The following is a 12,854-nucleotide window of genomic DNA, read 5'->3' on the forward strand; positions in this document are numbered from 1 at the left end:
TTTGAATTTAAAGCTGGATCCGCCCCTGATCTATTTCTTTGGACTTTCTCCCCTATGTAACGATGGACTTTTTCACTGCTCTAAACCTTATTCTACGTATGCCAGCCTATTGTCTATGCTTTGCGAGATTTACCATTTTACGCCTATGTGATTTAGTGCATAATAATCTCTTAACAAGTCGTTAAAAATTGTACTACATAAATCCCTTAGGAGTATCGTTAGGAAAATACTGGGTGTTAAAGTTTTATTAAAAAACATCCGATATTCGAAACTGCTTGAAATATTTAAATTAAATTGTGCATGCCAATAGCTATCGACGTTGATTGAAAAAGTATATATACTCTTTCAATCAACGCTATCGATTAGCACTGTTTCTGTTCAATAAAAGTTTTTTGGTCCTCCAGCGACGCACGTACCGACATGCGACATGGCATTTAACATTTTTGAAGAAGAAATGGTGCACCACCGATTTATCAAAAAACTAATTTTATCTTTTCCTTGCTTGTTCAATTCGGAACAAAAAAGCCCTTTTCAATTTTCTTCGTGCAACTTGCGAGTAAAAAAATAAAAATCGTTTTAACGCGCGTCTTCGTTTTCTCATACTTTGCTGTATGAAGTCTTGTTAAGTGAAATTTTGTGCCCCTGAAGAACCCCGGATTAATTCGCATGTAGAACCGATTTTTTTAGGATTAATGAAAGTTAACCGGAAACTACACAATAGGTTTAGATATGCCATAGATTTAAGCTTGTCCGCCCTTGTCGGAAAATGTGTGGTTTGAAACCATAGACCACCATAAATCTTGTCTGTTTCATGGATCCATTAAAATTCTTGCCCGATTTCGAATTCAGGTAAATCTTCTTTGGTTCTGGTTTGGAGGGTTAGCGATGAGAAATAAATATTTCTCAGATACATTGTCAATAATCTTCATCAATCTGAAGGTGAACCAGATCCTTATAGCTTCCCAGAATATGTTACTAGAATAATAATCCCGTATTTATTAGTTCAATTTTTTTCAATAACAATTAACGCTTGATTTGACGGGAAAACCATTAAATTGATTCGCATTATTAGCTAAATAGGCATACAAAGTACCCACGGCTATTACTGAAAAATTGCACAATTAGTATGAACGTTAATCGACTATTTAAATAAGTACATTGAATGTTCATGCAATGCCAATATGGGTCTGGTTTGACGAAACGGTTTACAGAAATATCATTTTATGTCCAATAGTTTATTCACCAAACTTTAATGAATTGTACAAATGTCGAATTCACTTAGGTTGACGTCAATCATCATAGAACACATTCTAATATGAAGCGCACACAAATTTATTAATTTATTTTGCAAGTTAAGGTAAAACTGTAATTTATTGCCGAAATTCTGATTTATTTGTTCGTGGAAGACCTAGAAAAGCCGATTTACCAAATTCGTCATATCTGTGTCAAGGCTCATCTCCTAAATTGCACATACGGTGCCCCAGGATGAATCTAATCTTATTACATCTTTCAGTGTTCGTATTATTTTTACTTTAAATATTTCTGGAATGGAAAATGGATTTTTTATCACATGCTATAAATTGATAAGGTATTTTCATTTAGAAAACCCCGATTTTATCAGAACTTAAAGCGAAATCAAAATGACAAAAAAATGATGGCTTGACGATTCGACAATAATTTTGGCACTCGTGCAACAAAAAAAAACAATATTTTAATAGCAACCTAGTTTGAATTTGAATAATGCAAACGAGAAAGTTCCAAAACTGATTTCCGTCAGAAGAATTTTGTAAATTACGTTTTTTGTCCTTCCAATTTTGTCATGAGGTTCTGTTTTAGAAATTTTGCTTCTAATATTTAATTTTATTTTTGCAGATACTTCTAATATTGATTTTATTATTTACTAGTTACTTTTATCTGAAAAGTTCAGGATAAATGAAAAAAATGTAATATGTTTGTTTTGTTTTTGGATAATTATTGAAATTGAAAACCCCTTTTATGAATTGTCTTTTTCTATTACTATTAATTAATTACAAATTATTTTTGCTCTGATTTGTTAATTCCTGCAAATTTTCCATCTCTAAATTGGTTCAGAGATTTTTGAGAAGATTTCAAAACTTAGTGTTGCATTCTGCAACTGCGTTTATCTAAATTCGCCCCGAAGAAGCATCATTAGGCAGAAACTTCATTTTTTTCTCATTCGAATTTAAACACGGTTTGTGTGTTACTGCAATTTCGAAAACCGTGAACTCTTTGAAAAAATGTTGAGAGAATTTATAACTTTGCTATTATATTCTGCAACCCCGTTTCTCTCAATGGGCCCTTGAAAAACTGTGTTAGATAGAGCGTTGAGTTTTTGTCTGAGCATTATTTAGATATGGTTCGTTCATTCCTGGAAATTTTAAATTTCTGAATTGGTTCAGAGAATTTTGAGAAATTTTCGAAACTTAGTGTTACATTCTGCAACTGCGTTTATCTAAATTCGCCCCGAAGAAGCATCATTAGGCAGAAACTTCGTTTTTTTCTCATTCGAGTTTAAACACGGTTTGTGTGTTACTGCAATTTCGAAAACCGTAAATACTTTGAAAAAATGTTGAGAATGTTTCTAATTTTGCCGTTATATTCTGCAACCCCGTTTCTCTCAATGGGCCCTTGAAAAACTGTGTTAGATAGAGCGTTGAGTTTTTGTCTGAGCATTATTTAGATATGGTTCGTTCATTCCTGGAAATTTTAAATTTCTGAATTGGTTCAGAGAATTTTGAGAAATTTTCGAAACTTAGTGTTACATTCTGCAACTGCGTTTATCTAAATTCGCCCCGAAGAAGCATCATTAGGCAGAAACTTCGTTTTTTTCTCATTCGAGTTTAAACACGGTTTGTGTGTTACTGCAATTTCGAAAACCGTAAATACTTTGAAAAAATGTTGAGAATGTTTCTAATTTTGCCGTTATATTCTGCAACCCCGTTTCTCTCAATGGGCCCTTGAAAAACTGTGTTAGATAGAGCGTTGAGTTTTTGTCTGAGCATTATTTAGATATGGTTTATTCATTCCTGCAAATTTGGAATTTCTAAATCAGTTCGAAGAATTTTGAGAAATTTTCAAAACTTAGTGTTGCATTCTGCAACCGCGTTTATTTGAATTCGCCTCGAAGAAGCCGCATTAGGAAGAAACTTCTCATTCGAGTTGCAAAGCACGGTTTGTGTATTTCTGAAATTTCGGAAGTCGTGAACACTTTGAGAACATTTTGAACAATTTTAAAATTTTGCAGTTATATTATGCAAGCCTGTTTCCTTTAATTCGCCTTTGAGAAACAGCGATAGATGGAGCCTTGAATTTTTGTGTGAACATAGTGTAAACATGGTTTGTTTCTTCCTGCAAATTTTCAATGTCTAAGTTTGCTGAGAGAATTTTGAGAAATTCTCAAAACGTAGTCTTACATTCTGCAACCGCGTTTATTTTAATTATTTTAATTTACCCCGAAGAAGCCGCGTTAGGCAGAAACTTGATGTTTTTCTCATTCCAGTTTAAACACGATTTGTACATTAGATACGGCATCATTTAAACTTTCTACTTTGTCTTTTTTCCATTATTGGTTGGTTTCAGTTCAAATTTAAAAATCGATTTGTACGAGTAGGTTTTATATACCAAAGTTGCGCAATTCTCTAAATTTTTCTTAATTAGCAAAGCGAGAAAATTTATCTGATTCTTTCTCAATAGTGAATTTGATTGTTGGTTCTTTACTTTTAAAATTTGATAAAGTTTCATCAAGTTTTCATTCCCTATATAAAAAGAAAATACACCCTCTATTTAAACCAAATTATTGATTTAAATGAGAAAAACCAAAACTTATCAGATTATGGTTTGAATTTATATCTATTATTGAGGATTTTTCTAATAAATGTGATGATTTTTAATAATGTGTTTCTTATTTCGAGATTCAAAATATTTATAAGATATTTAGGTAAATAAAGTGTTGGTAAAGAATTGCTACTAGAATTGTCCGTAAAGAGAAAAATATTTTTTAATTTTTAGAGCCCAGTGTGGTGTTAATTTCGACCTATCGATCAGATTGTTATAAATTTGTCTTTCAAAACGTTCTGCTGGATTTTTGATTAATTGCGAATAATTTCCATTATTTGACAGTTCATTAACTTTTTGTATTCACTTTTTGATCACCAATATTATAATTCATATTAATATTTTTGTAAATATTTTAATGTTTGTCGTTCCTTAAGCTTATGTTTCTTTGATTTTAAAACGTTTTTCAAAAATTTAATGTATTCCTGTTGTTCTTCTGGTAGCTTTTGAGTTGTTTCTTTTATAGTATAAATGAAGTCAAGAATTGGAATGTTTTTGGTGTAATTAAAAAAAAAATCGGTTTCACTTCGATTTAACTTAATTAATTACTCATAACATTTTGAAGTAAAACCCCCCAACCAAACGGTTTTTTCACATATTTTAAGCGCTTACCATCTCTAACCGTCGATATATTCCTTATATATTACAAACGTAAACACTCTATATATGCATTTTGAATTTAAAAAATTAGCGAAATTGATTGCGACAATGAGCTTCATACCATGGGGTGAAGAAAAAGGTTTTCCACTCGACCTGCCATAATGGTTTGAGTTTTAACAAAGATAGAACTGTGCTTGTTAATTGTCGCTTAATGTTGCGTCTTTTAGTCACTTCTTGTTGTTTCTAGTCGCTTTTAGCCGCTTCTTGTTGCTTCGGCGGGTGAAGAAGGAACCGCTTTGTAATTGAAGGTTTTTGAACTTGGGACGTGTAAGTATCGTATCCTGGAGAAATTCTCGGAGCTCATGCACTTATTGTTTATCGGCATTTTTGACCATATTATCAATCCATAAATCTTGATCATGACTTCGGTTTCCTCCAAACCCTGCTTTGTATGCATACTTTCGTCTTCGGTAAAAATATAGAGAGTTGAGGTGAAATATGTATAGAAAACATTTGCAGTGTGCAAGTAATACATTTTTTCTTTAATGTGTAATTTATCTTCAAACGTGCTAACTATTAATTACCACCCATTTTCAAGTTAAAAAAAATACGTAAAATTAATGATGTTGAAGGCTGGATCTGTAAGACACATGCACACTATGGAGTTTAATTATGTTTTAGTCAAAGGGAACATTGAGATAAGATAGAAAGTGGGCATTTTATAAATAAAACTAATTACATACCCGGTTTCACTTTGATGTAATTAATTAACTAACATAATCAGTGCCATGTAAACTCGATGTCGAATTTTCGTCAGAAAAGATTTTGTGAAAACATGTTTTTAGCTTTATTTCGGTGGCAATACACAAGCTGAATTGAGAATTACTGATAACATCATCAGGTGGACTTAACTGCAGGTCTGTGGTCATTAATAATCGTCTTTATGCGTTTTTCATAGAAAAATATGCCATTACGAGTGGCTGATTCAAATTAATTTAAATTGCATTTTAAATTCTTAACATGGCTGCTTTTGAATAGTCGAGTATACCGGATGTCCTAAAGCCATAATGCGTATTGTTCAGAAAAGTTGAATAGTTTTCCTTTCGTTTTACGTATCGATAATTGATATAGCCTTTCATAAGGCGTATAATCTAAAGTTCGTACCATACACTACATATGATATACCATCTAATTTGCGTAATTAATGACAATTGTCATCTTTTACCATTGACCTATCGCATTATGTAAATGTGATTAATAAGTTTTCATTATCACATTACGTATTCCTTTTCAACGCAAAATAGAAGTTACTACGCAAAACATGTACGTACAAATTACTAGTAATTATATTTAAACGTAATATAGCCTAGTATCGATAAGGAATGATAATTATTTTTAGGTCACTTTGCACTATGAAATTACATAAAGTGGAATCAATTTTGCTGATTAAAGATCCATATTATAACTAGTAATTGGAATAATCCAATTCATTTCATAATGAAAAGATTACTAGTATCTCATAATCGTACGCAATTAATATTTTCACTGAGAATGTTTGAAAATTATACCCTGTTAAGGCAAAATTGTATCAGAAAATAAGAACAGATTTCGAAGTGCGCTAATCTCAGACAAGCCCAGAACATTATTTCGTCCAAATTAAAAAAATTGGGAGTTTATACTAAAGTCTAAAATTGGCGCAAAATAATTCTGAAGATGCTCTATCCAACACGACTTATTGATTCAGATAATTAATTAAAATTTGACTTCCATTTCTTTACAGGTTAAGAGTTTTCCATGAAATAGTTGAAGATATTTTCAACAGTGTTTTTGCCTTCTCCCTTTTAATAGTGGATTTTTGTTACCTTTGTTGCCTCTTTGCGTCTTTTTCGTCAGTTGAATCGTGAGTCTCCTGTAAAACCCGCAGGGCGAATCCAGTTCACTTGAATAATAACCGAATAACATTTTATAATACTGTAAATTTATAAATGAAATATTTATATAAATAGATAAAACTGATCGAAAATTAAAAGTTCAAGCATGCACTGATTTCAAAAAATGTCATAAATGACAAGTCGACATAATACTTGTCTACTCAGCGTTGATAGGCATTTGTTTATCTGGATTCTTTGACTGTCATTTTACGTCAAGGTACAGACAAAAGGTTAGAACAAATCTTAAACAAATTCTGAATTTTTATGTGCAAATTCATCATTTCGATTCGATACTGTGTCCTTTTTACATGCTAACTGGGCCCCGATTTAAGATGGATGAGCGACCTGCAGGTTTGCATTTTAACATATTATATTAAGTTTCAAAAAGCGATCTTTATAAGTAATAGTTTTTCAAATTTTTTTATAATTGGGTTCAAAAACATGTAGAAAACAGACAGAAATGACTTACACAGAGAGGTTTAGTTAACTATTTTCCTGAATTCATCCAAGTTCATATGCGTATTACTCACTTAACCAAGGGCGGATCCCGGTAGGGTCAGAAGAATTTATTCTAAATCATTTAATTATTCCTATTAATAAAATAAAGGTTCTTAATGAACTAAGGGGTTCCCCCTGACTTTAAAGCTGGATCCACCGCTACTCAAAGTATGATATTCAAATTTCGCTTTCTGGGTCAAAAACTGCCACCATTTCCTTATCGATGGTGCACTTTCTAAAAAGGCAGTTCAGTTCACTCCAGAATGATGTAAAATAAGCGTTCTTGCCCATTTTGCCTTCGAGAAATGAGCAAAAACGGGACCAAAAACATGAAATTTTGGCATAATCTTGCCCCTAAGTGTCTGATATTCAAATTTCGCTTTCTGTGTTAAAACTACTCGAATTTCCTCACTCATGTTGTTATCACTGATTCGAATTTTCAATTCTCTATCCAACGATGCCAAAATTAATTCTGTGGCTCAAATCGGGCTTGAGAAGCTTCGAAAAAAGCCGCGCCAAGTATGAGTCGATTTTGTAACTTAAAAAAACACGCAAATCTAAAAGTTCTAGAAATCAAGACTTTTTGAAACCTGTCAACATTTCCTTATTCATGGTTCACTTTCTAGCAAAGCTGTTTAGTTCACTCTGGAATGATGTAAAAATGAACGTTCTTTATATTAAGTATATCAAATATTTAAGGTCTTGTTAAGGTCATTTTATGAGAAAAACTTCCCGTAAACATAAGTCGAAAGTGCACAGTTTCCAAGATCCATTCAAGAAAATTTTAGACTTATTTTTGTTTTTTCCATATAATTTTCTAAATAATATTAATTTACATATAATTTGCTAGGGGTTCCACCAACATGACTGTTAGAAGTACACATTCAGTTTCGCTTCTTGTTGGCCAAAATAAAACACTGGTCCAGTGTCTGAATATTTTACAGTCATATTTGTTCTCCCTTTCTTTATTTATTTCTTCACGTGTGGGCCCTTTTATAAAAACGCATTAAGATGTGTTGAATGAAAAGGGATAATTTATTTTCAGGTTTAAAAAATTAAAAAAAAATGAATTAAGTTATAGTTATTTTTCTTAGAGTTTCAGTCAATCTGTTCTAAATTAAAATAATTTGTTTTTATTTAGTTTTTAAAATGCATGCAATTTAAACATTAAATAAATACACATTCTTTCAAATATGAAACTTTGGACAACGATGCAACTTTTTTCTGACTGCAGCCACTGAAAAAACTAAATCAGACTGTCCAAAATTCTCTCACAGTGTCTTGTTTTGATCTCAGAAAACTTCTAATTCCGTTCTCTTTCAATAGTAGACTTTTGTTTCATGCCCATTTACTTTTCTTTCATCACTTGAATCGTCTCCAGTAAGACACCAAATTCAATTATTTCCTGTCCAAACATCTGACAATGAAAATTTTTGTTTAAAGCCTTTTTTCTACGTTTTTTGTCAGTTCCTACTCTCCAGTAAAAGAGGAAATAATATGATTTCATACCAAAAATTATTCCTTTTAGATCTCATTTAAGGTCAGCATATTCGACATATCGGTGGTCTTCATTCGAATTGTTTCTCTCTCTAAGAATTGAATTTCTCTAAGAATTGATTCTCTCTAATATCAAACGCTTTCCGAATGCTTTTCGACAGATTTTTCAAAGTTAACCGCATAATTCTAATTATTTAATAGGATTGTTCCCATCACAAACCAGTTATATTATATAGAGGTGAATAATGGTGACACATTGAAATTCAATATTGTGGAACCATGAAAGGGTCAGCGACCGTGCACTTATTCTATTCCACCTTGTAATTAAATATGTGCTAATTTATGTTTTGTCTATCCAGCTTGCATAAAAAATTATTGCACTCATAATTTTCATTTATTACTTAATCAATAGATGTGAGTGAAAAGTTGAAACACAGGGATTCCTGTTGTAAGCTGCTTAATCAGCATTAATCTTGCTAAGCTTAATTAGGTAGATGTGTTTTTATATTTATATACCGGGTGCTCGAATTTTCAATTTGCGGCCGTTCATCTTAATTAATGAAAATATCATCCATTAGAAATATGAATTTATTGCTGATGAGCAAACGCGCGAGGTTGGAGTAAATTATGTAAACGATTTGTTGCAGATACTGTTCGACAGATCATTTTCATGAATATTAAATTGGCCTAATTACAAACTGAATTATTGAATTTTAATTTAAACTGGGAATTTAGGGTTCAACTAACTGATGCTAAATATTGAAAGACTTAAGATTGTAATTAGTCGTTATTTGTTCTTATTCAACTATTAGAATTTTAAACTCAATCATATGAACTATTTACTGTATTCCATTTGATGGAAAATTTGAATTGAAATTTGCTACTTTCTACTGTATAGTGGTGGTGATTATCATTTCATCAACATCAAGCTTAGTTTGTGTGCGTTAAGTCAATCAAGACCAAAGTAAATCTAGGAAATGGGTTGAAAAGTACGGACTTGTACCAAGATTATTTATTGCGATATATGCATATAATTTACTTCAAGTTATCCGAAGAATGCGCACTGATATAATTAATCTCCTAACTAGATTAAAATCGGCTAAGTGGCAAGATAGACATGTCTCTAAAGAATTTAACATTTTATCATGATAGTTTTTTTTCGCTTGCGAGATTGTTTATTGTATGATCGACACGTATCCCACAATACAGTACAGTGTCCCATAATCGAGTTGTGCTGATTTTTTCTTTGGCTTTGATTTGTATTACTTACGATTGCGATTAGATTGTAAATATGTTTCTTAATTGAATTAATAGAACATTTATTCTGATCTGTTGATACTTTCACGGCCGTGGCTTGAAACTGCCAACTTTTCCGGGCGTTTAGACCTCAGATGTTCGTTTTATATTAATATCATTGGTTTAAACCAGGTGTATTATAAAAATTTGCCAGAATGATTGCCCCTGAAAGCTCCAAGAGTTACGACCTAACTGGTCCATCAAATTAACATTCCAAAACTTTTTGAAACACTTTTGAAATGTAAGGTAGAAACATTCACATATAATGACCGTGATTGAATGTGCTTTAGGCAGCCATTCAACAAAATTTCCAGCTATAAAATACTAAAGTTTTATAAAAATCTAGCAAGACTTGTGTCAAAATCACATAAGTTTTCCTTTGCTTTGATGTGGGCAAGGAAAAGCATTTACTGTTTATCTGGATCTGCCATTTCGGCAGACTGAACTGAAGACTAATCGAAAAAATCTTGTCAACCTCAAGTTAGGCATTCCGTAGCTCATAATGATGCGAGCACAAAAAATATTTACTGCCTTTACACAATATATCAATCTCAAATGGCTCAAACTTTCATGTAAATAGAATAAAACGGACTCGATTTGTTTATATTTGATTGAGAAAGTTGTTTGTTTTGTTTACGGCGATCATCCAAACGAGTTGGAACGTGAAACTAGTTTCGGCACATCTTGCCGTCTGAACAGGCACTTTGTACAAAATAGTGAATAATTAAAAAATAGAAATCCATCCTCATACAAAGGGCGATCGAGCAAATTATTATATCATGATGTTAGTTTGTTAGTTAGGTACCTTCGGAACCGGGTCGAAATTTCGATATTGCATATTTTTTTTGAAAAACTGTATGAATATTTAGTTTCTTAAGAGCAATGGACCAAATAAATCGCGTTCTTAGATGGGCCATATGGTCCTTAAAGCAAAAAAAGTTTTCAATTCGGAATGCATTTTTATTGTGCGCTCAAGAGGCGTGTGCGGACTTTTTGAGGATTAATAGGCAGGATATGAAGAATGGGGCGCCAGCTTGCAGGAAGCTGATAAGAATTATTTCTAATCGACATATTTTTAGTTTAGTTTCCTGAAAGCAACTGAAGGCTTACGCATCCCGTACATTTCAGATTCTCTGCTTTTCTGATTTTCATAACATGGCTTTGGGTATAATTGCTGCTGACCTAAACAATTTTTTTCTTTTTTCCAGGTGGCACAATGCATCTTCCGGTGAGTACATGTAGATGTAGAGCATTTAGACTCATATTTTAGACTTGTATTTTATAATATTGTTGGATCTGGATTTTGTATTGGGGTTTTCAACATTTTTGCTTTATTTTTGAAAAGCTAATTTAAATTCAGGATTTATACATAACTCGACAGTATCAATGGTAGCAATTTTACAGTCCAAATGTAAATTAAATGTAGTTCTCCTATAAATACCAAAATTATGGGCGTTTTCTTCTTAAAACTTACATTCTAAACCAAACGGTTGTTGTATACCAACTCAAAAGAAATTAGACAGATTTACCAATTTTAAATTTTTTTACTCAGTTTTTCTTTGATAAGAAAGGATCTTTTTTTTTAACCCAGAATCCAGACTAAAGTGCCTAAAGTATGTGAATCTTTTTATTACGTGGTAGTAGTCTGGCAGATAGTGCTCCTGGCTTACTAATTAAGACTTTGCTCGGTTTTTCAGGGTTTTAGGGAAAATTAGGGTTTTAGGGAATTTTAGCGGCCTTGATCCGGACGGCATTTTATTTTGTAGAAGTTCGATGGCAACCAGGGTTGTAGTTTGTAAATAGCATTTTTGCTGCTCGCATGTGCAGATTTGCAGCTTTCTGGAGCGGATTTCCATTTTGAATTTTGCAAATTTTATAAAGCAGTTATTTGAAAATAGCAGCGTACTCGTTTCCTGTATGCTTGACAAATTGTTGATCTATTTTCATCTTTCCTTGCACGTTGAATTATTCAGATTTTATAGTATCCAGAACGCAGAAATCTTAATCTCGAAATTTTTATTAATTGAACCACAAATATTTTCGATTTTCGAAACGTGTTTAACGTTTCACAAACCATGTACTCAGAAAGATTGAAAAATAAATAGATAATTAAATAGTAGGAGGTTATCTATGGTTTTAACCCAAATTGAAGAAAACGACGCCAATAAATCAAATTATCGGGCACTCGATGATTGCCCGAATACACTAGCGTTTGTTTAATAATCTATAATATTACATTAACATCGGTTCATGCAGCTGCTTTGTGCTTTTATCAATGACTTTACTGGAATTGGATTGTATTCAATTCGAGAAAATATGTGCATTGATGGCTATTTTTTCACTTTTAACATCCTGTGATCTGATGTCATGCCGCCGCATGGAAATCGGCTTTATTTTTTAAGCCAGACGATATATTTACGAGCTTTAAAACGCCTTTGTACAACATTAAAAAGTATCCAGAAATAATTCCTTAAAATTTCCCAAAATTTGTATTTGTGGTGCATAAGCAGGTAGTAATTTTTGTGGAGAAATTGCCATTCAACTGTAAGTTAAATTAAAAAATGACTGTAGCTCAAATGAGGCTTGAGAAACTTCCAAAAATGTCGCGTCATGTTTGAGTCGGTTTTTCAACTAAAAAAACACGTACATCTAAAACGTCTGAAAATCAAGACTTTTTGAGAAAACTGCCCACGTTTCCTTATCGATGGTTCACTTTCTAAAAATGCCATTTAGTTCTCTCTGGAATGATGTAAAAATGAGCGTTCTTGCTCATGTTGCTTCCGAGAAATGAGCACAAACTTGACGGAAAACATAAAAATTTGGCCTAGTCTTGCACCTAAATGTCTGATATTCAAATTTCGCTTTTTGGGTCAAACCTACTCGAATTTCCCTACTCACGTTGTTATGACTGAATCGTATTTTTCAAATTTTCAAAACCACGCAACTAAAACTGGTTCAAGAGTTTTCAGTTTTTAAAACAATTCAAGAGTTTTTTGGGAAAACTGCCAACATTTCCTTATCGATGGTTCACCTTCTAAAAAGGCCATTTAGTTCTCTCTGCAATGGTGTAAAAATTACTTTTTAAGGTCATTTTATGAAAAAAACTTCCCGTAAACATAAGTCCGAGTTTTGCATAAGTGCACAGTTTCTAAGATCAATCCAAGAAAATTTTAGATT

This window comes from Dendroctonus ponderosae, unplaced genomic scaffold, assembly GCF_020466585.1.
Source record: "Dendroctonus ponderosae isolate FM_Combo_2020 unplaced genomic scaffold, Dpon_F_20191213v2 Dpon_F_20191213_1, whole genome shotgun sequence".
Lineage (NCBI taxonomy): Eukaryota > Metazoa > Arthropoda > Insecta > Coleoptera > Curculionidae > Dendroctonus > Dendroctonus ponderosae.